This window comes from Meleagris gallopavo, chromosome 4 (assembly GCF_905368555.1).
Source record: "Meleagris gallopavo chromosome 4, MGAL_WU_HG_1.1, whole genome shotgun sequence".
NCBI lineage: Eukaryota > Metazoa > Chordata > Aves > Galliformes > Phasianidae > Meleagris > Meleagris gallopavo.
Genome location: NC_139407.1, coordinates 23,543,178 through 23,559,870, shown reverse-complemented (window position 1 = coordinate 23,559,870; position 16,693 = coordinate 23,543,178). Strand labels below are relative to the sequence as shown.

At 37.9% G+C, this 16,693-nt stretch overlaps 1 protein-coding gene and 1 long non-coding RNA gene across 7 annotated transcripts in view; one reads left to right on the top strand and one right to left on the bottom strand.

Moving 5' to 3' along the window:
- LOC104910629 (uncharacterized) overlaps positions 1–1,347 on the top strand; it is a 43,931-nt gene extending 42,584 nt beyond the window's left edge. For all 4 annotated transcript variants that reach the window (XR_004159523.2, XR_014882920.1, XR_014882919.1 and 1 more), the window contains 2 exons: positions 166–221; positions 715–1,347. The gene's annotated coding sequence lies outside the window, so the exon portion shown is untranslated. The remainder of the gene's footprint in view (positions 1–165; positions 222–714) is intronic.
- LOC146544444 (uncharacterized) overlaps positions 1–16,180 on the bottom strand; it is a 29,969-nt gene extending 13,789 nt beyond the window's left edge. For 2 of the 3 annotated variants that reach the window (XR_014882921.1, XR_014882923.1), the window contains exons 1-2: positions 16,043–16,180; positions 15,708–15,764 (exon numbers count right to left, since the gene is read on the bottom strand). This is a non-coding gene — a long non-coding RNA (uncharacterized LOC146544444). The remainder of the gene's footprint in view (positions 1–15,707; positions 15,765–16,042) is intronic. The other variant, XR_014882922.1, reaches the window with a different exon arrangement.
- Between the last annotated feature and the right edge of the window lie 513 nt (positions 16,181–16,693).

Below are 16,693 nucleotides of genomic sequence, written 5' to 3'. Positions count from 1 at the left end.
AGGTGCCGAACTGCACAAATAACTTCTACCATCTGCTTTGTTCCTTATTTCTAATACTCAAAGAAACAGTGAACAATTTATGTCCTTTCACCTTCTTCATGCTAGTCAGTTTTAACAGTCTCTTTCATGTTGTGTCTCTCCCGTTCTGTTTCTTTCCTGTTGTAGTAGGTGTTAACAAGGCATCGGGATGTGACGCAATAGGACCTCCCCTGCTCTGCTATGTAAGTCATGACGCGCGCTCGAGGGGCATAGATGAAGCACGTAGGATATATAAGTCGCTGTTTAGTCACAATAAACGCCATTTGTTACATCCTCATATTGGTGTCTGTGTCGCAATGGTCCTAGCGAGGGGAGATTGCTAGCCCCCAGCGGACCGGACCTCGAGAACGGGGACTACATTTCCCCTTTTTTTTTTTCTTTCTAACAGCCTTTCCTTGCAGTCTGTTCCCTTCCTCTGAATACTTGCCATATCTATTCCATCTTTCTTTGAGATTCCAAGTTCCATTGGATTTGCGTTAGCATAATTAACCAAAGAAGAGGATGAAGTAATCTGTGTAGAGCCCTGTACTCATAGTGTCCTCTGAAATGCATGAAAATCATCACAATACAAAGATCTTCCAAAGACCTCCGGTTGTGATGTAGTAAACAAAACACCAAACAAGTCCAGAATTCTACTTTCTTTAGATGTAATAAGCATCATTCTTTCATTTGCAGGTACGTAGCACCCAATTTATCCAAACAACTTTGAAGCACCAATAAGAGACAAAGAGCCATTCTGTTCTGGAGTTTGATAAAGTAAATACCTGAACTGTCTGGAAAAAATTGCTTGAGTCATATAAGAAAATTATAAAATCAACCTTCATAAAACTTCTACATCAATGCTATTTTTCATATCATACCATTAACTTCTGGATGGTGAAGCAAAACTGAACTCTGAGACCAGTTGCTCCTTTTATAAGATGACAGCTTGATAAGTTTCAGCTGATAAGTGTCAATATGTTCCAGGAACCCATAGGCACAACTGCTTTGATTTGCATACCATTTAAAGCACAAGAAAAATCTTGCTTAGAGAACAGTTAGGTTCTCCAGACTATTTAATATTACTGCTGCTCCTTTTTACTGCCTTCATACCTCAAAGGCATCAAATTAATCACGTGTGAGTAAATAATGGCTCAGAAGCTACCAAAAAAAAAAATTTCCTAAGGCCTAAGCTTGCAAATATAAGCAAAAGACAGGAGCTCAGAGTACAGAGAAGGAAAACTTAATAGAAATAGGAAGAATTTTACAAGTAAGTTTGAAATCAGGGATCCAGAGTCAAGATAGAAGAAGAAATAGAAAACTGGCTATCGGGGGAAAAAAAAAGGAGAAGATACTTAAGATGACAAATTGCCCCTATTCCTGGCAAAGGTGGAAACTTGGGTGTGATTCTTGGCATATTTAGAGGATGAAAAGAATTACTGAAATGAAGAGTTTGTAGGGCGCTCAGGGAGCACTGAGTTATGAACACAGAGGAATAAAAGTGAACCTAGGCAAGTTTGGTCACTCAGAGTACAGGATCAGTTTGCAATTCCTGTACCATAGCTGTCTGCCGAAGTTCTGATAGGTTCTCCCACTGCCTTCAGTGTGTACAAGAGGTAAAATGCTTTGGGAAGGATGCAAGGTGATGCACAGCCCAACACAGTCTTCATGCTGAGACATCCACCTTCTCCATGTCATTACTGCCTCTTCTTCACAACACTTGGAACAAACTGAAAACTGTACAAATTAAAGATAATTTTAGAGTAAATGCTCCAACTTATTTCATAAGGTGGTGTATGAGTAAAAAGAAGCTCCCTTGCAACATACAAATTAGTGTTCCTTGTCAGCAGCAGTGGGAAGATGACAGAGAAAGATAGTTGTGTGCCTTCATTGTGGATGCCTAATTTTGCAGTGATGCCCAGTTTCTCAGGACCTACTGTATCCTAGTCATCAAAGAGCACAGAAGACAGCAGTCCATGCCAACTTCCATATGCAGTACATCTGATAACTTTGTTAAGGAAAAATTATGCACTTTAGGAAGTGAGTCTGATTGTCTTGCCACAGAAACCACACAGGAGATGGAACCTCATCATGCCATTATTTGTCTTTGGCCAACTTGGCCTTTACCTAGTCACTTGTCTCAAATATTTGAGATGTAAAACATTGTAGAGTATCCTTCTGCTGCACTCTAAAAAATGACCTCATATTTTGAACCTGGAAGTATTAGATCTGTGGAAGAATACAAGAAACTGAAGTCACTACAGTAGCAGAAGTCACAGCTTGAAACTGATCGAGGACCAAGTGGGAAGGCAGGGCCAACCCAGGGGAACTCAGGTGTATGCAATGTACCCGAGTGACCAGAAGGGTAGAGCCAGGATCTACCTCTTTCCAGACATCATTTAAGGGTTGACAGTAGAGGTGAGGGTGTCTTGCTGGTGATTCCTGTGTGCCTGAGGTCTTCCAAAGTAAGTAGGAGCTTTCCTTTGTTTCTCTGTCTGCAGTTGTATTTCAACAAGTCCTCGCTTGCTGCAGCCTAGGACTTTGCTACTCTGCTGTCACTGCTGCGCTTTCTATTGTGTTACAGTATTACACACTACAAATATAGAAGAATCATTTTCATGTTACCTAGAGTAATTAGTCCTCAGTTCTTAAAAATTGAAGAAGTGCCTTCTAAATTTCAAGGCAAGAATACTTGGTGTAACTCAAAGTATTGTAGAAAATCAGCTGAATAACTTGAACTCTTCAATTCTATGCAGCTGGGCAGCGTGGACAGCAGTACTATACTGCCAGCTGGCTTTATTGAGTTATGGTATGTGGTTTTTAAGGATGTCCATACGAGATGTTAAGGAAAGTTGGTATGAATAACTCAAGCAGCTTTCCAAGCACTGCTTTTAGTAGCCTAAAAGGGATGTTTATAGCCTAACATCAGTTGCATATGTGATATTTGTTTATAAAAGGTATTGAAGAGCTTATTACAACTAGAGAGGATTTAATCATTACAAAAGTATTTCAATTCATTAAAGAGAACATATGTGTCTTGGAAAACTTCTTACGTAGAACTCAAGTGAAGAGAGGGGGAGAAACAACGATATTTTACTCATTAAATAACTCCTCTGATGTCTTCTTCTGAACTGTGCAGAACTGTTCTGAACAGAGCAGTTCACGGAAAATACATTTGCATCAGATTCCAGGAATTGGATTATTTTAGTATTCTTTGGTGGAAAATGAAGGCTTGGCTGCTTACCAGATTATTTGCTGTATGATAAACGTAAAAGTTTTACTAGCTCTGATGGATTGTGGATGATCATTCCCGAGAAATTTGATCATCACTGAGACTATTGCAAAAATTGAAGTGATTCTACTAGTTAAGTAAATTGTGTGAGATATCAGTATATAAGAAGGTAACATTCAGCATATTTTTTTTTAATAGTGAATGAGAATTTTGCTTACATGCCTCCACAGTTGTCAAGATTTCTTAGAAATAACATGAAAATTATGCATTTTTCAGATCAGTTGCCTTTAAAGCTGAGCTTTCATTTATTGTGCTCAGAGTAGACTAAACTGGCAGAATCCCTCTAGTCAACATAATTTCCAGATTTTATTTCTGTTTTGCAAAAGGCTTATACCTCCTTATTTTAGTGCTACGAGAAGTTGTATGTTGTTTTAGCTTTATTATTTCCAGGTTTAATACTGCTGAGTGGTACCAGAATTTCCATATCTCTGTGCAACTACATAAGTCTGGGCTGTCCATTCCAGAATCAGAGTAATTTCATTCTCCTTTCATGCAGTTTCTGTCAGTATACTCTCCTAGACACTGTTCAGTATACTTACTTCAGGTTGGCAGTCTACGCACAGTTATAGCAGTGCAGTTGGTATGTGAGTTATACTTTGGATCTTCAGAAGAATTCTTTAGAGAGTGGAGGAGCATGTGCTGAGAATTGTTTCTATCAATGGGACCATTAAAAGACTTTGTTTCTTTACTTAGCTACCTACTTTGACAAAATTGGAAAATATTTTACATCTCTCACACGTCTCACCCTGGAAAAAAAAAAAAAATCGAAATGGAAGTTATTGAGGAAGTAGAGGGAATGACTGGTTTTCTGACAGAGATACCAACAGAAAACATAAGTTAATAAGACATTTCCATAGGAAAATTCCAGTCCCTTTATCTCTTACTGAGTGAGTCACTTTTTCAGAAGAATGTTTGTGTTTTCTCTGTAAGCATTTAGTCCCTGTTATCCTCATATCTCTCCTGAAAAGATTTACTGTCACAGTGAGTTCAGTGGAAATTCATAGAGGAAAGAGGCACCCTAGGAGAGAATGTTTTGTAGAGGAGACTGTATTTATTCAGAGGAATGTTTTGCAAGATCCTGGTTGATCCTAGAAACACAAAGTGGCCAACTCCTCTATGTCATGATAGTAAAGAATGCTAGATCACCACACAGAAGTCAGTGAGGTGTTTTACTTGTTTGTTTTAAGTAGATTGCATAGATAGATCCTAGATCCAACCACAGTTCAAGTAGGCTTTAAGTGTCTCACTCTGGATCTTAGCAGATTTTAGAGGAAAAATTCCTAGACCAGTTAAATCCAATATATACATTTCTTCTATAATTCATGCAATTCAATTTTTCCAGTTTCCTCATCACACCTCAAATGAATTCTAACTACTACCCCCAATGTTTCTAACACAGTTTTCGTCAAACCAAAGAAGGTAGAAGTATGTCTGGCATCTATGTGGCTTGGATTATCATCTTATGGCAGCATAGCTGACATAACTAAATTAATTTGACTTAAGAAATCAGAGAAGTCTTGAACTGTTGTCTTGTAGATGACAAACCAGTGCCTTATCAGCTAAGCTACTCAGATCCTGTCCACAGCACTCTTAAGTGCAATTTCATCTAAGTAATGTGTTGCTGAGTCTAACGTCAAATGAATCCATCCCTTTACAACCTTCCCTAATTAAAGGAAAAGAAGAATAGACATATGAGCAATCACTGAAAAAGCTGTAGTATATTAGTACTTGTCATTTTTCTAGAAATTTGAAAGTGATTTTATTATTAGGCCTTTGTGCTGAAACAATTTTTTTTTTTTCACAGTTTATCTGAAGATAGAAGGGCAGACTCTACTATTCCTCCTTGAGGAAATGAGTGGTAGGTCAGTGCTGAAATCTATCCATTCCACTGGGTTTATTAGAGAAACAGTATCCAAATCATACTAATTTAATCCTGCATAAAACTTTAGTATTTCCCGTTAGTTGGCCACAGCCCAATTTATACATAATTAAAGTCACTTTAAATTGTTAACCAAGTAAATATTTTGAATGTGAATGAGCAATGAAGATTTGAGTATTTCTTTGATCTGTAATCTATTTTTTTTTTTTATGTTTATTTGCTTAGGGAAACAAAGGACTTGTTTGAACAATGTTATTTGAGCCATAACCTTTAGAGTTTTCTTTTTTGGATTTTTAATGGCCTGTATCACTGGAGGGTGCCAATGGTATGCTTTTAAGAAAAAAGTGCTATATAAATGCAATACACCTCTTCAACTGCTGACTTCTGGTTAACTGGGCAAAGTGTTCAGATGCTATAGGTCACTTCATTTAGCATCAGAAATAAAGATTTCTTTGACCTGAAAACACTTCTTCAAGCAATATATAAACTACTCTTTAGTGTCACATCTTCCCCATGCCAAATCCTTAACTCCTTGACATTTAAAGTTACATTTTCCAAAAGCAGATAGGCAATTGAAATCTTATATCCTGCTGTAGTTTTTGCTAGTCTGTCATCTTTTACAGTGCAGAGTACATTCCCAATTCACTTGAAGTCATTTAGCATCAGGTATGAGAAGTTGATGCTTCTAGCTCTTTAAAGGTCTTAGTTATGGCCTTAGTCCCGCTAGTATAGGATGGATCTTAGTCCTGTAACAGTTTAAAGGATAGCAGACATATCAAGCATTATAACATCTCTGCATGAAAAATAACCTACTGTTTTCTTTTTTAAAAAGGAAAATGTAAACAACAGTAGCAGAAGTCCCTTATCCAAAACCAAACAAAATGGAAGATTCCAGAAATAAAATTGCCAAAAATTTTTGTCATTCCACTGCACAAAACAAAAATACAATTTCCTTCTTTTAATTTAACAGGCTAATTAGAATTTGTTTGTTTTTTCAATTGTTAGCAACACTATCGATTATTGTGAATTTGAAAGCCAATTCAGAAATACTGAGTCTTATCTGATATCAGATGAATGCTACATGCATATATTACAGTGACTAATGAAAAGTCTTTGTTTCAAAGGTAATGAAAATTTCAAGACTTTTTTACATAAGTGAATTGGAAATCTAGACCTAAACAAAGATTATTCTTTATTTACACATACAAGCTAGGCATTTAGTCATGTATAAGACAGTGATTCAAATAATTAGTTTCTGTAAATATGTGACCTGTTGCATTTCTCTTGCTCGTGATTTTTATTTTCATTTGATTTTTGAATTCTTAGTCATATTCCCATTTCCTTGCACAGAAAGGGTTTGCTAAACAGATTGCATCTCCCATTGGAGTTCAGCACATCTTTAATTAATACCAGATCTTCAAATATATTCAGAAGATTCCCATTAGAAAGATCAAGAATCATTTTCATCCCAGTTCTCCAAAGGAAACTTTGAGCAGACACTCTCACCAATAGTAACATTGACACATTAACTTTCTTCAGCCACCTCGCTCAGACTACTTAGTCTGGCTCCACCATGGCTGGAAGCCTTAATCAGATATCATACTAACGAAAGCTATGTCAGTAATGATGTCAGATGAATGGTGGTCACATGGCAACAGCCTCATTTGAAGCAAACAGTGCCACACTTGTTTTTAGGCTACTTTATGACTCGGCTGAAAAATGACTTTGTTCACAATGAAACACCACTAAAGTATGAGCTGTTACTGTAGGATTTTAGCACGTCTACTATTTTCTCAACATTCTTTTAATATACCTAGCTAGACAAACAGTGTAAATATCATTAAACTACACATATTATCAAGCTCATCAATCAGCATGTAAGCTAAGCAGATGAAAGCTTGGCAATCCTTTCTGGCATTTCAAATACTCAATAAAATGGAATGATGGAAAGTGTATAAAGGAGAAGATATTTTAATTTTGCACTCTAAATTGGCTTATACCCTATTTACATTTGTAGAATATGGCAACTCAGTTACCTCTCCTGAAAATGTTTTTCCTGTCCCTGATGGGGATGGCAAGGGGCTGCACAGATGCTCAGAGAGCAGGATAACAAAGTGTATTCCTTCTGGTTCCATTCACATTGCAACAAAACAGAAGCCTCATAATCTTCTGGCATTTTATTTAAACTCTTGCTCCTTCTCTGGCTTCTGAAATCTCTTACTATTTTCATTATGCAGTGTTTTTACCCCCTGTACACAGGTTGCAGACAAGAATTATTCTTTCACTGCAAAGCACAGGAAAGACCATTTTCTCAGAGATCCTAACTCGACTGGGAAGTAGGCAGTGACAATTTGGAATGCGGCTTCTCTGAAAATCAGACACCATATGACCAGCCATTCCTCTGTGCTTAGGAGGAGGTAAATATCAAAGCCACCTACCAGAGATTAACGTAATGGAGAAAATTTGCAAATTGCCATGTTCTGAGGCATGCAGCTACATTTTCCTATGACTGTTACTCTGATTGCAATCTCATGATCAGCTTAAGATAATGGACTGCCACTGATGTTGAAAAGTAAAGTCCCCATGTCCCTGCTGGCTGCTCCTCCCCTGGCTCTGCTACCCATCTGCAGCAAGTAGTGTGGAAGGTTGCAGGAGAAACTGGCACAGGTTTTGCACAGATGCTTGTGTGACCACTGAGGGTATGGGTGTAGGGTGACAGAAAATGCCTGAGAAGTAGGGAGAGCAAGACTGCATCTCTCACTGACATCACTGGTTTACATGTTTTAAATTCATCATGAAGCTGTGGTATCAGCTTGTAGTGAGAGCCTGAAATCCAGATGGGGTCACAGACCTCTCTGCTTGGTCTGTAGTGTCTCTTCCATTTAAACTTACTGATCAGGAAGGTGGTTAAAAATTGTGTTTATCCAGCTGGAGAGCAGGAATAATGACAAAGATAACAAATAGGAGCTAACAAACTCCAGAATTTAAAACATGGAGTGATCAGGAAAAAAAAAAAAATTTAGTAAGTCCCTAATAAAAATGAATCTGTGAAAATCAAGAACCCTTAAGGAGAACACAAGAAAAATGTTTAGATACTTGCTGAGTGTTATTCAGTTATTCCTTTACTGCTAGCGTGAGAACATGAAATAGGAGAGTCTGCTACAGAATATTCTACTCATAAGGTAAAATTAGCCAAATTTTAACTAGTTCATAACCCTGGAGCTGTGCTATCATAGTCTTTAAATTAACACAAAAAGTCTGGAAAAGCTATCTTAATGCAAGTTTCAATAAACTACAATAGATTCTGGTCACAAATTGTATATCATTCATACAATCAAAGCTTAAGCACTGCTATTATTTTCTGTTCCCTTCTGGCACCACTTAGCAAGTTCCAAATGAATGAATTCTCTATTCATAGATATGTACTGGAAAAGAATGCAGACTGCCTGAATTGAAGAATAGTGTGCATGCTTCTCTTACCTTCCTCTCAGCTCCTCTGAAATATACAGAGTCCTCAGGAAAATGCACTGATTTCACATTTCTGACACAAATTTGCTGTATTTTTGCCAGGCATTTGTTTTTCATTTACATTTTACCTGCTTTTTAAAGATCGTGTGAGCCTTTCTAAAGCCAGAAACGACCAGTCTTTCCAAGTGTAGAAAGTACTTCAGTGAAATGTGTGTTGGGCCTGCTGATCGTAACAGTATCCCAAGGCATGAGATAGCCCATGGCCCAACAAAATAGGAGTCCAAAATAACTTTTATAGTGATTTTCTTGGGGGGACTGAGAAAAGAACTGTAGAAATAAGGAGAAAGGTGAACAAGCAGAAAGATACAAGTGATAGCCTACTTAGAAGAGTTCAAAGAAGTCCTAAGAAGGGCTTATGAAGCAACTATCATCTGAAAACAGATCAAGGCAGTTAAAACATCCAAACCATATGAGCTTTGAAAGGTTGTGATCCTGTATAAGAGAAAGAGGATGACTTACAACTCTATCAAGGTTTGTTTTCTGCTTATACTCACAGAAGCCTACAGTCAACAGAAGCCCAAAGACTTTCTGTTTGAACCTAAATCATCAGCAACTTTTTCTAAATAAAATGTTTTGTCATCAGTTTTGGATCTTAACTCCGATACTTGTTTGTATCTGGCAATGTTAATGGAATGAGCTGCGTTTAACAATAAAAAAAAGGCTAGAGTAACCAATAAGGAGCCAGGATAACCACATCAGGGCATGCCGAAGGTTTAAACTAGTATAGCAGACAGTGGCAGATCTCTAGTAAAGAGCATAAGAACAGCCGTACATATGATAATGTTTCCCTAGAATATTTTTCCATCTTCCATTAGAAAGATTTCTATACTAAGCAGATACAAGATGGCAGAACTTCAGTGCATTGATGCAGATGGAAGTAAAAAAGGCTATCATGAATATTATATTATCTCCTCTAGATACGTTTTGTATACACCACTTGCACTTTCATAAATGCTAACGCTATTGAAGATTAGCAGAATTATATGCTGTGTATATAGAGACATTTGTTTCTTTTTTCTTTTTTCTTCTAAGAAGAATATAACAGACTCGAAATTAGACTTATGCTTATACAGTAAATATAGCACAGTTAAAAATACATAGAATATTACTGATTAACATGAGCATTATAATACACATGTTTTACGTGATCATTGGCTGTTCCCCTTGACCAGTACACCAGATAAAAATTGTCTTTTAATGGAAGAACACTGTACAGAGACCAAAATAGAAACTGCTAAAACAAACAAGATAATTATCTAAATTTTATAATATCAGTCATAAAACGTCTGCTTTTTCCCTTTATGAGGTTCATAGATTAAATTTAGGGCAGATGTTTCATGTAATTTACTCAGAAAACAGGAAAATTATTTAAAAAAACTCATAAAGCCTACAAAAACACAAATGAAACTAATCTAAAACATATGCAGTCTACAGGTTTCAAGGAAAAATTCATTATTCCTATAGCTATGGACGGGGATGCTTAGGCGATAAAACTATCTCTATCACACTTTTTATAGTATCAGATATCCTGAACTGCTTTGTACGAGCAGAGGCCCCTCTACATATAGGGTGCATGAGGTAGCTCTGGCTGCTTTCCCAAAGACAAACTAAGAGAAATGCAAACCCTGCTCCTCCTGCACTGAAGCCAATCTACTGTCTGTGATAATAGAGAAGTACACGCTGCAGCATGAACATTGTGGAAAAATACTGCTTGGCAGTATCTTGTTACCTATCTGTACTCTGTAAAAATGGGAATAAGAGCAGGTGCAATGCCTTTAGTACTTCAAAGAGAAATGTCCCCGCTGTTAAGAGAAACTGAAATCAACTTCTCTATAAATGAGTTATCTATGGCCAGGAAAGCCAAGAGATTTGGAGACAACCTTCATAAACATTTTGAAAGATATTATTCTCGTTCAGTATGAAACACAAACGCATTGAAGCCTCAGAAATTGTTATGACAAAAAGCTTGAAATTTTCAGAACAGTTCTACTAAAGAAACCCCAGGAAAAAATATATATGTACCACTGGCTTGTGTGTTTTTAGGTCCAATTTTTGGAGTGTGAGACTTGTCATACAGAAAGCAACAGAAGTGCATCTTTCCTGTCTGTAATGATAAAGGTACTGCTCCCTGTACTACCGGTTAATACACTTGATGAGAGCAGGAAAAAGAACTGCACCACTAGATGTAACTGAAGGCCTCATGATGTCCCCATAAATACATTAGCAAACAGACAAAATAAAAAAAAATCCAAATGCAATTTAAATTATCAGAAATCGTGAAAATACAGAATCCACATATCCATTACTTTTCACTAATATATGAACAAAAAGAACCAAACCAAAAAAAAAACCTTTTTCACATACACAAAATTTGGGAATAAGGCCTAGGCATCAAAAAATCTAGCCTACTGTGTTAGTAGGGTTTTAGGGTCACAAGAGAAGAATAAATAAGCAAAACTTCATGCTCAAAGACTACCCAAAGCAACAGGAAAAAATCAACTTCTTGATCCTCAGAACTCAAAGAGATGTGGTACCTCCCTTTTTCCAGACTAAATCCAACCCTGACTCAAGAGCAGATCAGTTGAAGAACAAATCCCTGTGGTGCCGGGTCTGAACAATTTCTGTGTAGCAAAGCTTTCATTTCCAAGAGTTTACCCCTTTACACACTGTTCCCGCTGGCAACACATCACAGCCTGTTTTTGAACAATGTGATAAAGGGGATTTGGCATTGTAAATGCATACTGTGTGTGAGATACTGAATGAAAGTAGCAAAGGAATGGATGAAAGCTTCTAAGTGTTGCCTAGCCATCCTGTGTTTCATCTGAGAAAGACCAGTCACCCACAGACAGAACAGCAAACAAGTACATCTCAGAATCGAGGTAGTAGAAATTAACTCAATGAAACTAATATGTACTTTTTTATGCCCTTTTATGGAGCAGAGTTCCTTTGAAGGCACATCTTTGCACACCAAATATTAAAGAAAATGTTTTCAAATGTGTCAGCATAATAAAAGCTGTGGGACAAGTTGTCTTGCAGAATGCATTAGGTTACAACAACGCAGGGAGAAAAGTGTAAACAGTTTATGATGAGTAGTGTTAAAGTAGTGCAAGACAAATGAAGCCAGGTACCTGATCTGAGGTAGAAGAAACAGCTAGTTCACTTTGATGAGGCTAAAACACGTGATCTCAAATAGATATGGCCAGAGCCTCAGAAAAAGCTTCAAAAATAGTTTGCCTAATTCACATGTCAGTTCTTCCACAGGCCATAAATAAGGTTCAAAGAGTAATAAAAGCAGGCAGCAGACATCAAATGCATGCAGTCGTAGAGTAGCCCTAGTAAAAGTGCATTACTACTTTTCCGCCACACTGAAAAATTAGCAAGTACTTTCTTCATACCCAAGTATGCATATACATACATACACTTTTGAACATTTATACAGTTTATTAGGTAATGCATCTACAGGCAATAAATAAAGTTTTGTAAACATTTTCATTTCACAATTGTTAGTGGTAAAGGGAATGTTTGTGGTACGTGGTCATTGTGCAAACAGAGTGAAAATGGTGAATATAAACAGTTTTACAGAGTATCAGAGAGCAAGAGGAAGCTGCAAATATAGAGCATCAGCAGCTGTTCTGGGGCAAGGCAGCCGCTCTGGATTCAGCTGTACTTGGGCAAACAAGCGGGTGTGGGGATGCGCAATAGAATACAACTTAAAAAATAGCTAAACTCGTAAGTGGATGGGAAGGATTGGTTATCTTTATTTATTTATTTATTTATATAGAAATTGGCTTTGTGCCTCAAAAATGTTCCTGGATAATCACTTGAAGAAAACACTGAATTTATTTTGGTGCTATTGACACTTTCTCAATCCATTTTCCATGAATGTTTGGATTACTGGTAGGAAAGCTCGGAAAAAAAGAGAACCTAAAACTTATACAAGAACATATGACATTTCCAGACTGTACATTTATTACAAGATCCAAATTCTAAGGGACACATTCATTGCTCCACAAAAATAATAAAATTACTAGGAAATATGCATTCAGACAAATTTATTTATGAATACCAAGGTTATGTTTGCAAAAAAGTATTCAGCAAATAACTGGGAAAACAAATATTTTGGAGAGCAACCATGGTGGTTTGTGGAAAATTTATCAATAACTAAAAAAAAAAAAAATCAAAGATATTCATAAAATTTCTTACTCAGCTATAGTCAGACTAGGTTCTTATGTTGCTACCAGGGCTGCCCTCTCAAGTATGTTGTCCCTTCCTGGAGCTCACTAGGGTGTTAATTCATTGCCAACAGAATATTTTTATGGTAACTAATGACTACGTCTTGTTTTCATCCTCAGAAACATAATCGGGTGGAAGTAGTTTACCTTTGTGGACGTTTTGATTAGTCAGCCTTCACCCTGAGTGTCTCATAATGCCTGTGTGACTCTGCTTAGAGCAGGACTAAAACTTGCTTGAAGCCCCAGTCTCCTCAGCCTCTGCTCACCAATGGGTTTTCATAAATGCTTCTATTTTAACTATCAGTAGATTTCTTTCTGTGACAACCAGAAGTAAATATGTTATATGTTCTCCAGACAGCTGCTGTAATTTATTGTGGAAGACAGACTCGGCAGTATCAGTGCTCCATAGTACAAATAGTGTAATATAACTGTACTAAGAGGGAAGAAAATTGATTTTTAACTTTAGCTAAGCTAAAGAGAATGGGTACAAAAGTAACTTTGTCTTGTTGATGCAGTGTACTACACACAGATTAGTTCAGTTGGCTGTTTTGGCTAGGTTCAAAGAAGAAGTGCCACTCTCTCAGACCAGTGTGTGTCTCAAGAATGGCAGATCCAGAGGAGCCCTCAGTAGGACGGAGAGAAAAATATGCCTTTGATCCACCCTTATTGCCAAATTGTGTGAGCTGAAGCTTTTATTCAGCTTGCAGTCTGCCTTAGTTTTTTACAAGACTGAGAAAGGTTGTTGGATCAGACTGATGGTGCTCAGAGCAACTGAGGCGCACAGAGCATCCACTTGTGTAGCAAAACTGCCTTTATCTTTTCAATTTATTTGTGCTGTTGGTTATTCTATTCATGATTTGAATACAAAGCACTTGTAATAGTAATAAATTATTTCAGTGTGTGAAATGCCTTTTTCGGGTTCCTTGGACATGATTTTCAGAAGAACCAAGATTCAAGACTGCGATCAATAAGAGAAACAGAAGTAGTACCTTCCACCATTAGTGTCTGTGAATCATGTGTAACAAATGACTAGCACACTCCATTGCTGACATGTTTGGATAGCAGCCAAATTTCTGTCAAACTTCACATGGCTATCCTTGGCCTACCAGGTTGGCAATACTAAACTCAAACATTTTGGGATGGTTCCTGTCATGTTCCAGTCTGGAGAGTGGTTGCCCGTTGCTCCCCTTCTGTCACATTAAGAATAGATTGGATGTAGGCATCATTAACAATATCGAAGAGACTTCAGCCTGGGCTTCCTTGAATAAACCTTAAAGGTTTATTCTACTGTCTTCCTGCTAATCGCCTATTTCTCAGTAATCAATAGTCTTGAAAACAGGTATGGAGTAACCCCAACCACAGAATTACAAAACACTAATCCTGCACTGAATCAGCATCAGATAAACATCCTAGTACCATACTTGCTAACTTGTCTTGTTTAAAATAATATAACTATCAATAATGCTTTATTCAGTATGTGTGTATATAATAACGTATACGAGGCCATTATTACAGTGTTCACTGTGGAAATAATGCAGTCATACAAAAGACACATTGCTCAAAATAAAACCTAAGATAAATAAAGGAAGCTATAAAATGCTCTGCTGGGCCCACTGCTGGACCTATTTAAAGTCAATGGCAGAGTTCCCACTGACCTCAAGCAGGAACTAGCTTCTTTTTTTCTCAGTAGTTTTGTTTAGGAATAATATACAGACAGACTGGAAAGGTAGGATGAAATATCTGGGGAAAGAGACAAAAACTGGGATAAAGGAAAAAGAGATAGAAGTCTATGAGGGATACGAGAGAAATGTATTTTTAGCATTTTACATGGTATGTAACAAGATTTGCTTAGGGCTTTTTATTTCAGATTTTCCATGTTCTGGTTGTGTCAGAATACATCTAGTATTTCAGTGCTTACATTTTACTCCCAGTTCTTTCCACTCTCTTCTCTGTGGGCATTTCTGTTGGCCTCCAAAGGCACGCATTTTTTCTCAGAGCAAAAAATGTGTTTGCTATTAAATATAATGTGTAAAACTTACAATGCTTTCAGAAAAATAATGCTCACCTCCAAAATGAGGAGAAAATGGTACATAATCATGCATATAATTCACAACATTTATTTCCCCAGTAATTAATGTTGTCAGATTTTTCCTCTGCTGACTAGTCATAACTGAGGCGCGCAGAGCTAAAGGGCAAACTCACTACTGACATAAATGGCAGCCACAGCCGCTCCACCAAAGCCATCTCCAATTAAGCCAACCATTACATTTGCTTTAAAGTATGTTATACCTTTTAAAAGATAGAAGCAAGCCTAGGAAACATTGAGAACTTCTACTAATGCTGTTTTGTGTTCATCCCCTGCCCTTGCCCAAAGCCACTGGGTTTGTACTGAGGGCGGCTGAAGCATGTGTCCTGTTTACCCTCACAATTAACGGAGCAGGACTGGGCAGGGGAAACCAAAGAGTCTGCTGCACTTAAAGAGCTAAGGGGAGGTGATAACAGCCTCCACTCCGTTAAGGCTGGCTGCCCAGCTTTACTGAAAATGTAGTGATAGATAAAACATAAATCAACATCCTTATCATCCTGGCTTCCTTGCCTGCCAAATGGGGGTTTCATTTATCAGCGACCCACGGGTCCGCTGGCGGCCTTTACACTTACAGCTGGTCAGTGGGGCGGGCCTGGGTAGGAACTAAATGGCTGCTCTAAAAGGCGCTGGTGTAAACAACCCAGTGAAGGGCTTCCTTGAACTGCTGGTTACCTGAGTGTGATCCATCTCCCTCATGCACTGCCCCAAGAGGGGCAGTGTCGCCTGCGTCTAGGAAAGAAAACAAACAAAAATCACCCTGCTTGGCCAGGCTGGAGAGCACCAAAAGCCCCCAGAAGGGCTGGGTTGTAAGGGGAGGGCTCGAGAGGTGAAAAAAGACCTCAAGAAGAAAGAGCCTCTGTAAGCAGTGGCAGTGCACCCACAGGTTTCAGCACATTTGCTCCAATGTCACAAAGGGCCTATTGCAGAAATTGAGGTCACATGTTCCAAGGGCTCCAATGTCACCAAACCCTCTAGAGAAGATCACATAGAGAATGATTTGGTCTTACCTTGCAAACCAGCATTCTGTGTTAAGAGTGGGTTGCACAACACGTAGGGATTTTAGAAGCATATGTCCCGGTTCATGACATCATGGGTAGATTTGTGCATTAATCTCAGCTCAGAAAATAGGAACCAATTAAACCAGGCCATGGTGATGGGAGGGTGGGAATCCAGATAGCGAAGTGCTCCAGTTTTCATAGCTACGGGTAGGCACTGACATCATCTCCCCTTACAAACACTTAGCAAAGATGAAATTAGTCTTTGGATCTCAGTTTATTTCTGCACTGAGATCTACTGTGGCAGATAACTTCCCAAGAATTTGAAGTGAGGCAACTGTAACAGTTTATGTCACTATCAAAAAGTGTCAAATGCAGGTGAGTTTGACAGGTACTAGCTCAAGAGTTGTTTATCATGTTAACTAAATGTGAATTAATTCTAAAATTATTCTTATCTTTCCTGTCACAGTAGCATTTGGTTGTAGAAAGATGAAAGTCAAGCTTTATTTCATTTAGAAAGCAAATTACTCTGTATCTTTTTGGGTTTAGGAAGCCCCAGCTTCTGGTAACAATTCTATGAATAAGCTACTGAGAGTAGAGGCAAATCGTAAAGAGAAAGTGAAGACACCATGTCATTGCCTACGTCACTGTCATGAAAGAAAA